The following is a 13,830-nucleotide window of genomic DNA, read 5'->3' as shown; positions in this document are numbered from 1 at the left end:
AAAAACAAATTGAAACTGCTCAATTCCTTTTAAAAAAACATACACAAGCCCTTAAAAATACATACACAATTCCTTCTGAAAAATACATACACAAAGCCCAACTGGTCTTACCTTTGTTGTCTGTATTAAGAACCTCGACGGGGAACCTGGATCAACCTCTGATGAAGGATCACAGATGTTCCCGGGAGTTTCTAGGGGAGTCGTTCTTACAAGGGGGCCGATAGAGCTCAGTTGTCTCCCTTCCAATCCCGGCAACCTCTGCAACTTCTTGCACAGTCAGCTGTTGATGGGGTCCCAGCTTGATCCTGCCGACTACGCCAATGTTAAAGTTCATTTCTTAAAACAGACAACTCACAATAAGTTAGGTAAAACCAACAAGCTTTACTGAGCATTGAGCCGGCGAAAGTGTTAGGAGATACAAAGCCAAGTTTACAGCCGACACTTGGCTCTCCCTGGGCTAACACTCTAATGAATGAAGACATACAGCTTTTTTTTAATACTATTTTGGAAACAGTCACATGTTCATACAGAATGGCAGCAATGATGTTTAATACAAATCAATCACAGCTCTACCCATTCAAAGTATGCTTGTCACTGATACAACAGTCTTGCCATCCTGTGCTTCTTTCAATCATAAAACTGTTGATCCCATTCTGTAATGTTAGAGGATTCATCGGGATATTATAGGGCATTCGCGCCCTATAATAGCACAAGTGCCCCCTTTCTCTGCTAGAATAAAATCTAATGCCATTCGGTTCTGGAGGACTACTACTCTCATGCCACCATTTCAGCAGTGATGTCCTGAATGGATTGCCGTACATCCATAAAAGCCTGTGCAGTGGAATTAGCTAAAGTTTCCATAGCCAATGCCATATTTTTTAATCCCTTAGCTGCTCTAGCTACACCATACGGGGGGGAAACAATCATCCAATACCTCCCAGTTTCCGAGATACCCCTTTTGACTTGTGATTTTAGCTACCTGTGTAAGACCCTGGACCATCCTCATATAGGGAACAACATAGGCTATATAGCAGCACCCTCAATACCAGTGGCCTATGTAAGACGATCGTTGCAGAAGTTTGTACTGCTAATGCTGCGGCTATGATCGATTGTAGGCACATTGGAAAGGCTCGTGCCACTTGATCCAGCTTGGTTGAATAGTAGGCTATGGGTCTCAATTTCCCTCCATGGTCTTGCAGCAGTACGGACGTCTGTATCCCTGTTTGCTGTCCACTGTTTGGATAAATGGCTTCTCTGAATTTGGTAAGGCTAGTACAGTGGATGATACCAGTGCTTGTTTTACAGTCTCAAATGCTCGCTCACCTTCTTTGGTCCAAGTTATCTGTTCTTTTGCCGCCATTGGTTGGTGATAGATGAGTTGCAGAAGTGGTCGCGTCATTTCGGCATAGCTTGGGATCCATTGTCTGCAGAAATTGTCCATTCCCAAGAATTGCATCATTTCTCTCTTGGTTGTGGGCCTTGGTGCGGCTAGGATTGCTTTTTTTCGGTTCCCATCCAGTTCCTGTCTTCCTGGGATATATCGTACCCCAAGTACTTAACCTTTTCTTTACATAGTTGTAGCTTTCCTTTACTAACCTTATGTCCTTGTTCTGACAGGAACTTAAGTAATGTTACTGTATCCTTCTCACAGTCTTCCATCGTCGGGGAGCAGAGTAACACGTCATCCATGTACAGGAGAATTTTGCTACCACAGGGGGGTGTAAACTTCTCAATATTTGAACTCATTGCCATAGAAAATATTGTCAGACTCTCGGTGTATCCTTGAGGTAGTCATGTGTAGGTCCATCTTTTTCCTTCAAAGGTAAAAGCAAACCAGAATTGACAATCCGGGTGTACTGGTATAGAGAAGAAGGCATTAGCTAGGCCGATCAAAGTGAAATACCTATGTTTAGGTTCGATGTCACTCAGGAGGGTACCAGGGCCGGGAACACACGGAGCTCTTGGCATCACAGCTCGGTTTACGGCTTGGACCATTCTCCATCCGTTGGACGGTGCCGCTTTCTTTACCGGGAACATCGGTGTGTTACACGGAGAGTCTTCACATGGAATCATGACTCCTTTTCCTTTTAATGCCTCAAAGATTGGTCTTATCCTCTCGATTGCTTCTTTTCGCAAGGGTACTGCCTTTGGTACGGTCGGTAGGATGTTTTTGGGGTTACCCGTACAGGACTGATTCCTTTTATGAGTCCAACGTCGGACGGTCCGGCTGACCACAGGTGTTTGGGAATCTGTGCTATCAGTTCCTCGTCCTGTTCCGTGAGGTTCAGGACTAGTCACCTTCCGCCGTCGACTAGGTGGACCCCCTTGGTCCCCCTTGTCGTCCAGTTCAATGCTCGTGTATATATTGAATTGAATTGAATTGAATACCTTTATTGTCATTCAGACCGTAAGGTCTGAACGAAATTTCGTGCCTGCAGTCATACATACAATCATACAATAATAAACAACAATAAACACAAATTAACACCACCACAGTGTATCCTCCAAGCACCTCCTCACTGTGGTGGAGGCAAAAATCTTAGGGTTACTGTCTCTTCCCGCCTCTTCTCCCTCTGCGCTGAGGCGATTCCCCACCGGGCGATGGCACAACAGTCCCGCGGCTCACCGAACCCCGCAAACGGGCCGGTTCAAACACCGCGGCCCGGGGGTGGTCGAAGCTGCCGCCCTCCAGTCCAGCACACTCAGCCCGCAGCTGAACCCAGGACTCAGGTCACCGCCGCCAGAACGCCGTCCCAGCCACCGGAGCACTGTTCCAGCCCCGAGCCGGATCGCCCTCACGTGAGTACCGTTCTCCCTCGGGCTGGGCCACTCCGACGGGAGTGCCGTTCTCCCTCGGGCTGGGCCACTCCGACGGGAGTGCCGTTCTCCCTCGGGCTGGGCCACTCTGACGGGAGTGCCGTTCTCCCTCGGGCTGGGCCACTCCGACGGGAGTGCCGTTCTCCCTCGGGCTGGGCCATTCCGACGGGAGTGCCGTTCTCCCTCGGGCTGGGCCACTCCGACGGGAGTGGAGTAATAATCTTTCAAAACTCTTTAGATTCTGGAGTAGTTCCTGAGGATTGGCGGGTAGCAAACGTAACCCCACTTTTTAAGAAGGGAGGGAGAGAGAAAACGGGGAATTACAGACCAGTTAGTCTAACATCGGTAGTGGGGAAACTGCTAGAGTCAGTTATTAAAGATGGGATAGCAGCACATTTGGAAAGTGGTGAAATCATTGGACAAAGTCAGCATGGATTTACAAAAGGTAAATCATGTCTGACGAATCTTATAGAATTTTTCGAGGATGTAACTAGTAGCGTGGATAGGGGAGAACCAGTGGATGTGGTGTATCTGGACTTCCAGAAGGCTTTCGACAAGGTCCCACATAAGAGATTAGTTTACAAACTTAAAGCACACGGCATTGGGGGTAGAGAACTGGCTGGCAAACAGGAGGCAAAGAGTAGGAGTAAACGGGTCCTTTTCACAATGGCAGGCAGTGACTAGTGGGGTACCGCAAGGCTCAGTGCTAGGACCCCAGCTATTAACAATATATATTAATGATCTGGATGAGGGAATTGAAGGCAATATCTCCAAGCTTGCGGATGACACTAAGCTGGGGGGCAGTGTCTTATAGAAACTTACAAAATTCTTGAGGGGTTGGACAGGCTAGATGCAGGAAGATTGCTTCCGATGTTGGGGAAGTCCAGGACAAGGGGTCACAGCTTAAGGATAAGGGGGAAATCCTTTAAAACCGAGATGAGAAGAACCTTCCATCATTCCACTCCCTAATGGAGTCACTCTCCAGTGACTTGTCTCAATGACTATAGCCTAGTAGCTCTAATATAGACCATAAGTTGTTTGGTAGACCAATAATGGCTCAGATCTGCACCAATCTTCTGGACAATCTAGACTTGTGCGATAGTCTACAGTGCTCTTGCACAACACTTAGCTCTGGACCATCTTGGAAATAAAAACATCTATGCCATTCATTTGCGGATGACACTAAGCTGGGGGGCAGTGTTAGCTGTGAGGAGGATGCTAGGAGACTGCAAGGTGACTTGGATAGGCTGGGTGAGTGGGCAAATGTTTGGCAGATGCAGTATAATGTGGATAAATGTGAGGTTATCCATTTTGGTGGCAAAAACAGGAAAGCAGACTATTATCTAAATGGTGGCCGATTAGGAAAAGGGGAGATGCAGTGAGACCTGGGTGTCATGGTACACCAGTCATTGAAAGTGGGCATGCAGGTGCAGCAGGCAGTGAAGAAAGCGAATGGTATGTTAGCTTTCATAGCAAAAGGATTTGAGTATAGGAGCAGGGAGGTTCTACTGCAGTTGTACAGGGTCTTGGTGAGACCACACCTGGAGTATTGCGTACAGTTTTGGTCTCCAAATCTGAGGAAGGACATTATTACCATAGAGGGAGTGCAGAGAAGGTTCACCAGACTGATTACTGGGATGTCAGGACTGTCTTATGAAGAAAGACTGGATAGACTTGGTTTATACTCTCTAGAATTTAAGAGATTGAGAGGGGATCTTATAGAAACTTACAAAATTCTTGAGGGGTTGGACAGGCTAGATGCAGGAAGATTGCTCCCGATGTTGGGGAAGTCCAGGACAAGGGGTCACAGCTTAAGGATAAGGGGGAAATCCTTTAAAACCGAGATGAGAAGAACTTTTTTCACACAGAGAGTGGTGAATCTCTGGAACTCCCTGCCACAGAGGGTAGTCGAGGCCAGTTCATTGGCTATATTTAAGAGGGAGTTAGATGTGGCCCTTGTGGCTAAGGGGATCAGAGGGTATGGAGAGAAGGCAGGTACGGGATACTGAGTTGGATGATCAGCCATGATCATATTGAATGGCGGTGCAGGCTCGAAGGGCCGAATGGCCTACTCCTGCACCTAATTTCTATGTTTCTATGAGTGCCGTTCCACCCTCGGGCTGGGCCACTCCGACGGGAGTGCCGTTCTCCCTCGGGCTGGGCCACTCCGACGGGCCACAGCCCCTCACGGGAAAGTCTCTCAGCCCCTCGCCAGGCCGCTCTCACGAGAGCGCAGTTCCAGCCCCGGGCTGGGCCACCCTCACGGGAGCTCAGGGCGAGCCCTGTCAGCTGCCTCCAGAGTCCCGAGGTCGCCAGCTCCGCCATTAGGCCTCAGCGTAGACGGAGGCAGAGAAGGGGGATACGACAAAAAGGTCGTATTCCCCCGAAGGGAGAGACAGCAAGCCCCGTTTCACCCCCCACCCCCCCCCCCCCCACATAAACACGACCTAAAAACCAAAAACGTAACTAGACAAAACGAAAAAAACAACACAAAAAAGTAAAAGACAAACGGACTGCAGGCGAGCCGCAGCCGTTCCCAGCGCCGCCACTTCCGGATCTGCACTATAGTCCTGCACGTTTACTTCAGTAGACCAGTGCTTTCTTGTCTACCAGTGTTCAATTATTTTCTGCTTCCCTTTTTGCGACTAGTTCTCCTAGGTATCTCCACCTCCCTCCTTGCTTTTTGGAGACAGAAACGTGGGGTCTTGAAGGGTAGCCGCGGAACAATTCGTAGTCATTCTTAGCTAGCCTTACTGCTATGGCGGCATTATCTTGTTGGTCAAAATACAAGTCAGTCAAGTGTAGGGTAGAGTATCTTTCTTTCAGAAGCTTTGTCTCATACTTTTTATCCGACCCCGTGGTGTATTTAAACCACAGGGTGCAATGTAACTCGTCTGGTGCATGTAGGACAGCTTCTGGTATTATTCTTTCCCTTACTTTCCTGACCAGATCTTCCACTACCGAGGTTGGTCCGTTTTTCGCTAAGTCGATGGTATAATAATAGTGCGGCTCCCCTGCTCCCTCCTGGACAAAGATTTCAGTTGTCTCAGTTGTCCCTCGTGACAGCCGTATAGCTTTCATCCCTTGTGTGGTGGGTATTTTACCAATCCGCAATCCCATCATAATGTCTCGGCCTAGCAAATTTACTGGACAAGTCGCTGAGACCAGTACCTGTTCCTCACAACACACATTAGATATTGGTTCTTGGAACTTAAGTGGTTTCGTCAAGAACTCCACGTTAGTATGTCCGGTGGCAGACCTTACTGTTATTGAATTCTTGGAGTATAGTGTTCCCGGGGGCTCTTCGTCTTTTATGACATTTTTACATGCTCCGCTATCGCATAAGAATATCATCCTTTTCCCATTCACTATTAAACTTATCGTAGGCTTTAGGTAAGACATAGAAGATTTCTTCTAGATCCAATATTTGCAGAGGCTCCTTGTCGGCTGGGGGAGTGGGAGTATCTCTGTTAGATTTGTCCCTCCCTTCAGCTTCGGTCAGTCAGCATCAGTCATAGCTTCGGGACCTTGGACCCTTCTCGCCATCTTTTGGTGGAATATGCTTAGCCTGGGGACAATCTCGAGCCCAATGGTCGAGTTTTCCGCTGACAAAACATCCCTCCCCCCTTGGGGACCTACTCCCTCTGCCTCTGCCTCTCTGGCCTCCCCACCCTTGATCTCCTTGTTTTACCCAGTAGAATACAGAGACGGTATTTTCGCTTATTTCCTCAACATCGGCCAGATAAGCATTCTTTAGAATCTTTTTCTGTTTGGTGTTTTCCTCCGCATGTACTGCCCAACCTTTTACATCATTGAGTGCCTTTGTTTTCCATCCCACCATGTGCTTTTTTATATATGAACTAATCTCTGGTCTTAGTCCGTTTAACAGTTCGATTTTTAACTGTTCGGGATCGGTACTTCTTGTCCACTATTTGCCTCAAAGACAACCCTAAGTCTGGAGAAATTGTGTAGCACAGGCTCATCTTTATTTTGTGTACATTCCCTAATTTTATTGTAATCGACTCCTCTCTGGAAGTGTGCTCTTATTCGATTTTCAATAGCTATTTGTCTGTTATGATAATCATTCTGACCTGGTGCCCACTGAAGGGGTGCTCCATTTACAATAGCATTCCAATCTCCTTCAATTAAACACCAATCGCACCCAATAAGACTTCGCAACGCTTGTTCATATTCTACAGTATTTAAACGATAACTTACAACCAGGTTTCCAAAGTCCCTCTCCCACTTTGCGAAATTATCTCTAGGATGTGGAATGCCCTCCAGTGCCTTTTTAATATCCTCCATATTCCATGGCCTGTATACGTACATTGGCCCCACTGCACCGGCATCTGGATTAGGCATTGCAATCATAGGATACGTTTCGGTCCCGCTTGGTCTTATTGACCGTGGAGATTTATGCTCAAATATAGGACCTGAATAAAGATTATAAACGGTACCTGAGCGAGTGGTTTTCGGACTTTGCAAACCTGGGTACAGCTGGCCGCTTTCCTTAATGGTTGGTTTTTGTTCCAGTACGGGGGTTGGAGCCCTTGTTGAGTTCGGTCCGACGTCGCCGGTGGTAAGACCACCCCCTTTTTCTCCGGTGTGTACGGAGGAGGGGCACGCGCCAAACCCGGTGACCGGTGGAAGACCTCGTTGTCCCCCTGCTGGAGGAATGCATTTGTCGATGGTTCGTTTTTGGTAGGTTGTTCTTTCTCTTTTTCCTTTCCGTCTCTCCGCGATCTGGCTTCCTGAAGCCACAGACGTGCTTCATGGTAGCCCAACTTGTCTTTATCCTTCTTTCTTTTTGTTGCATCTTTGGCAATAGCAGACATTAATTTACAACAATCATCAACAAGTAACTTACCACTAAAATCATACCTTTTTTTCACATGTTTAAGTACTTACAATTACGCTTACTTTGTATAAACATACATTTCTCATCACCTTCATAACCTTTTGAGTTTGTCAATCCCATTCTGATTCCCTCCTCGAGACTTACGGCTATACTTTTTCCCTGTAAAGCCCAACTTGACTCCGAAGTCCCAGACTTCTTACCTTTGGCGACCCCGTCGCCTGAGTAGTCCAACTACTCTTCTCAATTGTCCCCGACAATTCTGTATGCTGTCCCGGGTCTCTGAGGAAGGTAACAAAATACAACTCGGCAAAGTCAAAATTACTTAGCTGGGGCCCCACTATCTACGGAACGTTCAGTCCTACCTCCGGCGTGTCGGTTGGGCCCCGTCACTCTGCCCCGGCGTCCGTAAGGAACCTTAAAATGAGCGCTCTTGGTTCCCCTGGAAACCGGCACAGAGGTATTGGGACCCTACGTTGGGCGCCAATTATATTAGAAATTTTCCAACAAACGACTATTACAAAAACTGAGGTACAACTGAACGAACTTTATTGAGAGAGAGTCATACAGAGCACAGGAGTCTGTACGAGTCCCCCTGTGCTAATGCTGCAACACATCTCTTTTATACACTGATTGAAGCCAAAGAGCGTCGAGACAATGGCAACTGATAAGTCACTCGGAGCTAAAGGAAATAACAGATAGCTGCAGAATGTTTCTCCGGCGCAAGATTAGCAGTTCTGCACGCTATGTGATTACTCTTAATCACGCGACCGAGACCTGTTAATTACTTGCGCCCTAGGCAGTTTCGGTAAGCGATCTTGCAAAACGACTTCTCGTCGCACAAGTAATTACCTTACAGGTACCGACACAGATAGAATACACAATGTAACAATGTAACAATTACATACATTTTCCATCAGGGTCTCTGATGATGCTGGCTGCCTTTTTGAGTCATGACAATGTATTGTGCTGCAAGTTGGTATACACACAGCCTAATAAAAGCTAAATGGCAGAGACTGAGGAAATACTAGACTAAGTGGGTCCCAGCTTCACACGGGAGGGCTGGTCCTCCAATGAAATATTCCACCTTTGCACCAATTCCAATATTAACCATATAACAATTACATGCTGGCTAGTGGGGGGGGGGGGGGGGGGGGGGGGGTTTCTGGAGCGCTAGTATGTGTGTTGTGGGTCAAAGGGACTGGTTTTCAGAGGGCTAGTATGGACATTGTGGGCCGAATGGATTCTTGGGCTGGCGGCTCAGTCACTCTGGGCAGCTCAGTCACTCTGTCTGGGCAGCTCAGTCACTCTGTCCGGGCAGCTCAGTCACTCTGTCCGGGCAGCTCAGTAAACTACGGCTGTTGTGCGCTGAAGGGACTGGTTTCCAGAGGGCTAGTATGGACATTGTGTACTGAATGGATTTTTGGACTTGCAGTTCAGTGAGCCATGGCTGGTGGGCTGGCTGTTCACTAAGTCATGGGTGGTGGGCTGGCACTTCAGTCACTTACAGCTGGTGGGCTGGCATTTCACTTACTCATGGCTGGTGGGCTGGCAGCCCAGTCACTCACGGCTGGTGGTGGCAGTTCACTCAGTCACCCCTCCTCCCTTCACCCCCCACTCTGCTCCATGCCATTCCCCTCCCCCACACGCATTCAGTCCATCTCCCCTCAACCTCCCCCCCCCCCCATGCACTCTTAGTGGCTCTCCGACAGCACAACCATTCTATTAGGTTATTATTGTGATGAAGAGCACACTGACATGGCAAGTGGAAAAAGGATTTATTAAAGTTTAAAATGTGAATGACTTAAAATATAACAATTTAAATGTTAAAGATGAGATTTATTAAGTTCTTTTTTGTTGTGTCTCTTGCTGTGTTCTGCTGCTCACTGCCTTTTGATAACACTTTGCTTTTGATATTAAAAAAAAGACAATTTTAATATAGAGAGATTAAACGAACAAATTTTAACAAAGAAAATCTGAGAATTTACCTCAAAAGTCATCATGGAGTACAGGCCGCAAGTCCAGCCTCACAACACTCCAAGCAGAGTACAAGCAGCAAGTGCAACCTAACAGCACTCCAAGCCAATTTCACAGCATTTTAAGCAGAACATGCACACACACACTCATCCACAGACACTTACACAGACACATACAGACGAACGCACACACATATTTTAGAAGCAATAGAGACCCTTTTTGCAAGCATTTTAGAACCAATAGACACTTTCTGAAACCATTTTAGAACCAATAGACACTTTTTGCAACCAATTTAAAACCAATAGCTACTTTTTGCACGCATTTTAGAACCAATAGACACTTTTTGCAAGCATTTTAGAACCAATAGACACTTTTTGCAAGCATTTGAGAACCAATAGAGACACTTTGCAAGCATTTTAGAACCAATAGACACTTTTTGCAACCAATTTAGTACCAATAGCTACTTTTTGCACGCATTTTAGAACCAATAGACACTTTTTGCAAGCATTTTAGAACCAATAGACACTTTTTGCAAGCATTTTAGAACCAATAGAGACACTGCAAGCATTTTAGAACCAATAGACACTTTTTGCAAGCATTTTAGAACCAATAGAGACACTTTCTGCAAGCATTTTAGAACCAATAGACGCTTTTTGCAACATTTAGAACCAATAGAGACTTTTTGCAAGCGTTTTAGAACCAATAGACACTTTTTGCAAGCGTTTTAGAACCAATAGACACTTTTTGCAAGCGTTTTAGAACCAATAGACACTTTTCGCAAGCATTTTAGAACCAAGACACTTTTTGCAAGCATTTTAGAACCGAGACACTTTTTGCAAGCATTTTAGAACCAATAGAGATTTTTTGCAAGCATTTTAGAACCAATAGAGACTTTTTGCAAGCATTTTAGAACCAATGGGGACACTTTTTGCAAGCATTTTAGAACCAATAGAGACTTTTTGCAACCATTTTGAACCAATAGAGACACTTTTTGCAACCATTTTGAACCAATAGAGACACTTTTTGCAAGCATTTTAGAACCAATAATGACACTTTTTGCAAGCATTTTAGAACCAATAGAGACACTTTTTGCAAGCATTTTAGAACCAATAGAGACACTTTTTGCAAGCACTTTAGAGCCAATAGACACTTTTTGCAAGCATTTTAGAACCAATAGACACTTTTTGTAAGCATTTTAGAACCAATAGACACTTTTTGCAAGCGTTTTAGAACCAATATACACTTTTTGCGCCTTTTAGAACCAATAGACACTTTTTGCAACCATTTTAGAACCAGAAACGACCATTTTTGCAAGCATTTTATAACCAAATACGACCATTGTTGTAAGCATTTTAGAACCAATAGACACTTTGTGCAAGCATTTTAGAACCACATTAAGGGCACTCAGTTGAGTAGACATGTGTTCAGTGTTATTCACAGCTCAGAGAGACGTGACCCTCTGGCTTCCTCCATCTTGCAGAGACTGAGTGAGGCACACCACTTACAAGTTTTATAGTCCCTCCCCCCTCCCACCAGCAGGGTCCACAGAGAGAATGGCAATTTAAAGAAAAACATTAATATCTCTCTGATTTTTCATCGATGGGAAATATCCTCCGGTCCCGGAAGGCGGAGGGGGGCTTTGATCGAGGTGGCCAAAAATGACGGCCGTAGGTGGCGGCGTTCTCTCCGAAATCACACCACAGCGAGCCAAAAGCGGTCAAGATCAGACTTTTAGTAATATAGATAGATAGTGGTATAATTAAAAAAGACTTTAAAATTGGACAATTTATCACTCTGCCTCCCCATTGTAAACAACCCTTTATTTAAACCCTCTATTGGATAAAGGTTTTATGGAAAAATTATGGAATAAAAAAGATGGGACATCTCTATAAGAAAGGCATTTTTCTTTCATTTCAGGAGTTACAACAGATTTATGGACTATATTCAAATAACTTTTTCAGATATTTACAATTTAGAGATTATGTAAATCAAATACACAAGATTATAGAACTAGGGAGCCAGAAACCCTTGATGAATGTTTGAATAAACATCCTAATACAGAAAAATTATTATCTCATATTTATAATACCCTCTTAGATATTGAGATCCCGCCGACGGAATTAGATAGACACACATGGGAAAATGAATTAGGCCAACATATAACGAAAGATATTTGGGACGAAAGTGTACAATATATACATCAATGCTCGTTAAATCCAAGATATGCCTTAATATAATTTAAAGTATTACATAGATTACATTACTCTAAAACAAAATTAAATAGAATTTTCCCACATCTCTCCTATTTGTGATAAATGTCAGCATTTAGAGGCTAACTTAACGCATACCTTTGTAAATTGTATAAAAATCAAAAATTTCTGGACGGACATTTTCAGAATAATTTCTGAAGTTGTCAATACCCAATTGGATCCCGACTCAAAACTAATAATACTAGGAATATCAGAACAAAGCCTAAGACTTACAACAAACCAAATAAACTTTCTTGATTATAGTATAATAACTGGGAAAAATTAATATTAAAATTTTGGAAAGGACCTATAACCCCCACAATTAAAATGTGGATTATTGAAATGTCGTAAACCCTACATTTGGAAAGAACTAGACTTGTCATAATTGACAAACAAGAATTATTTGATAGAATATGGTCTCCATTTATTGATTTTTTGAAAGGGTAAATTGGTTCAGCACGGGAATCTGACTGAAACCCGAGCTCAGGATTAGATGAATAGTTATGCTTTAACTTACGGACCTATCTCCAAAGTTGTATTATTGGTAAATTACTCCATTCTTTTTTTTTTTTTTCTCACAAAATATCTAGCAAAAAAACAACTAAATAGAAGCAGAGTTAATATACAACTGATAAAGGAGGACCACTATTATTTTGCTAGCTGGATTCCCACCTATTAGCAACGTAGGATTGATATATAAGAAATGTTTGTATTATGATATGCACATGCTTCTAATAAAAATATTAATTAAAAAAAGACTCCTATTTATTGACCACCGCAATGCCTTCCACACAATAATTTTAACCCTCATTTCCAAACTCCTGGACCTTGGATTATATAACTCCCTCTGCAACTGGAACCTTGATTTAGAGTCATAGTCAAACATCATGGAAACGGCCCATCTTGCCCACACCGACCATGTCCCATCTACTCTAGTCCTACCTGCCTCCATTTGGCTCATATTCCTCTAACCCTACTTTGCGCCTGTGCCTGTCTACATTTTTCTCTAACATTGCCATAGTACCTGCCTCAGCTACTTCCTCCGGCAGCTCGTTCCATACACCCATCACCCTTTGTGTGTAAACGTTACCCTTCAGGTTCCTATTAAATCTTTCCCTCCTCACCTTAAACCTATGTCTGAAGAAGGGTTTTGACCTGAAACGTCGCCAATTCCTTCTCTCCATAGATGCTGCCTCACCCGCTGAGTTACTGCAGCATTTTGTGTCTACCTTCGATTTAACCAGCTACCCAATTTATTCCTCTCATAATTATGTGTACCTCTTTATATTTATTTAAAGGCACTTGATCCATAGACCACATTGAATAAGGTTAGATGACAAAACAACCTCCATGATAAATCTCAACACCAGTGCATTCTCAGCCCCTCACTAAATTCCCTACACTCATGACAGTACTGTGAAAATCTAGTCTACCTTCATTCACAAGTTTGCTGATGACACCACAGTAGTGAGTTGGATCTCGAACAATGATGAAAGAGTACAGGAAGGAGAGAGAGCTAAGTAATGTAGTGTCAAGACAACCTTTCCCTCAATGTCAGCAAAATAAAGGAGCTACTCATTAACTTCAGGGAGTGAGGTAGTGTGCACTCCCTGATCTTTAATTGTGGTGGTGAAGTGGAGATGGTCAAGAGCGAGTCCTCAGACATAAATATTGCGAACAATTTATCCTAGCCAAACCACATTGACACTAAAGCCAAGAAAGCATACTAACAGATCTTCAGGTGGCGACAAAGGAAATTCAGCAAGTTTCCAATGACTCTTCCCAATTTTGACAGATGCACCATAGAAAGCACTCTTTCAGTCCGATTTACAGTTTGGCTGGGCCACTACTCTGCCAATATCGCAAGAAGTTGCGGAAAGTTGTGAACGAGGCCCAGTCAGAAAACAGAGATTTTCACTGCACCTTAGTACA

The sequence above is a fragment of the Amblyraja radiata genome, chromosome 5, assembly GCF_010909765.2.
Source record: "Amblyraja radiata isolate CabotCenter1 chromosome 5, sAmbRad1.1.pri, whole genome shotgun sequence".
NCBI lineage: Eukaryota > Metazoa > Chordata > Chondrichthyes > Rajiformes > Rajidae > Amblyraja > Amblyraja radiata.
The sequence above is the reverse complement of the archived record's forward strand: the minus strand, read 5'-3'. Positions refer to the sequence as shown.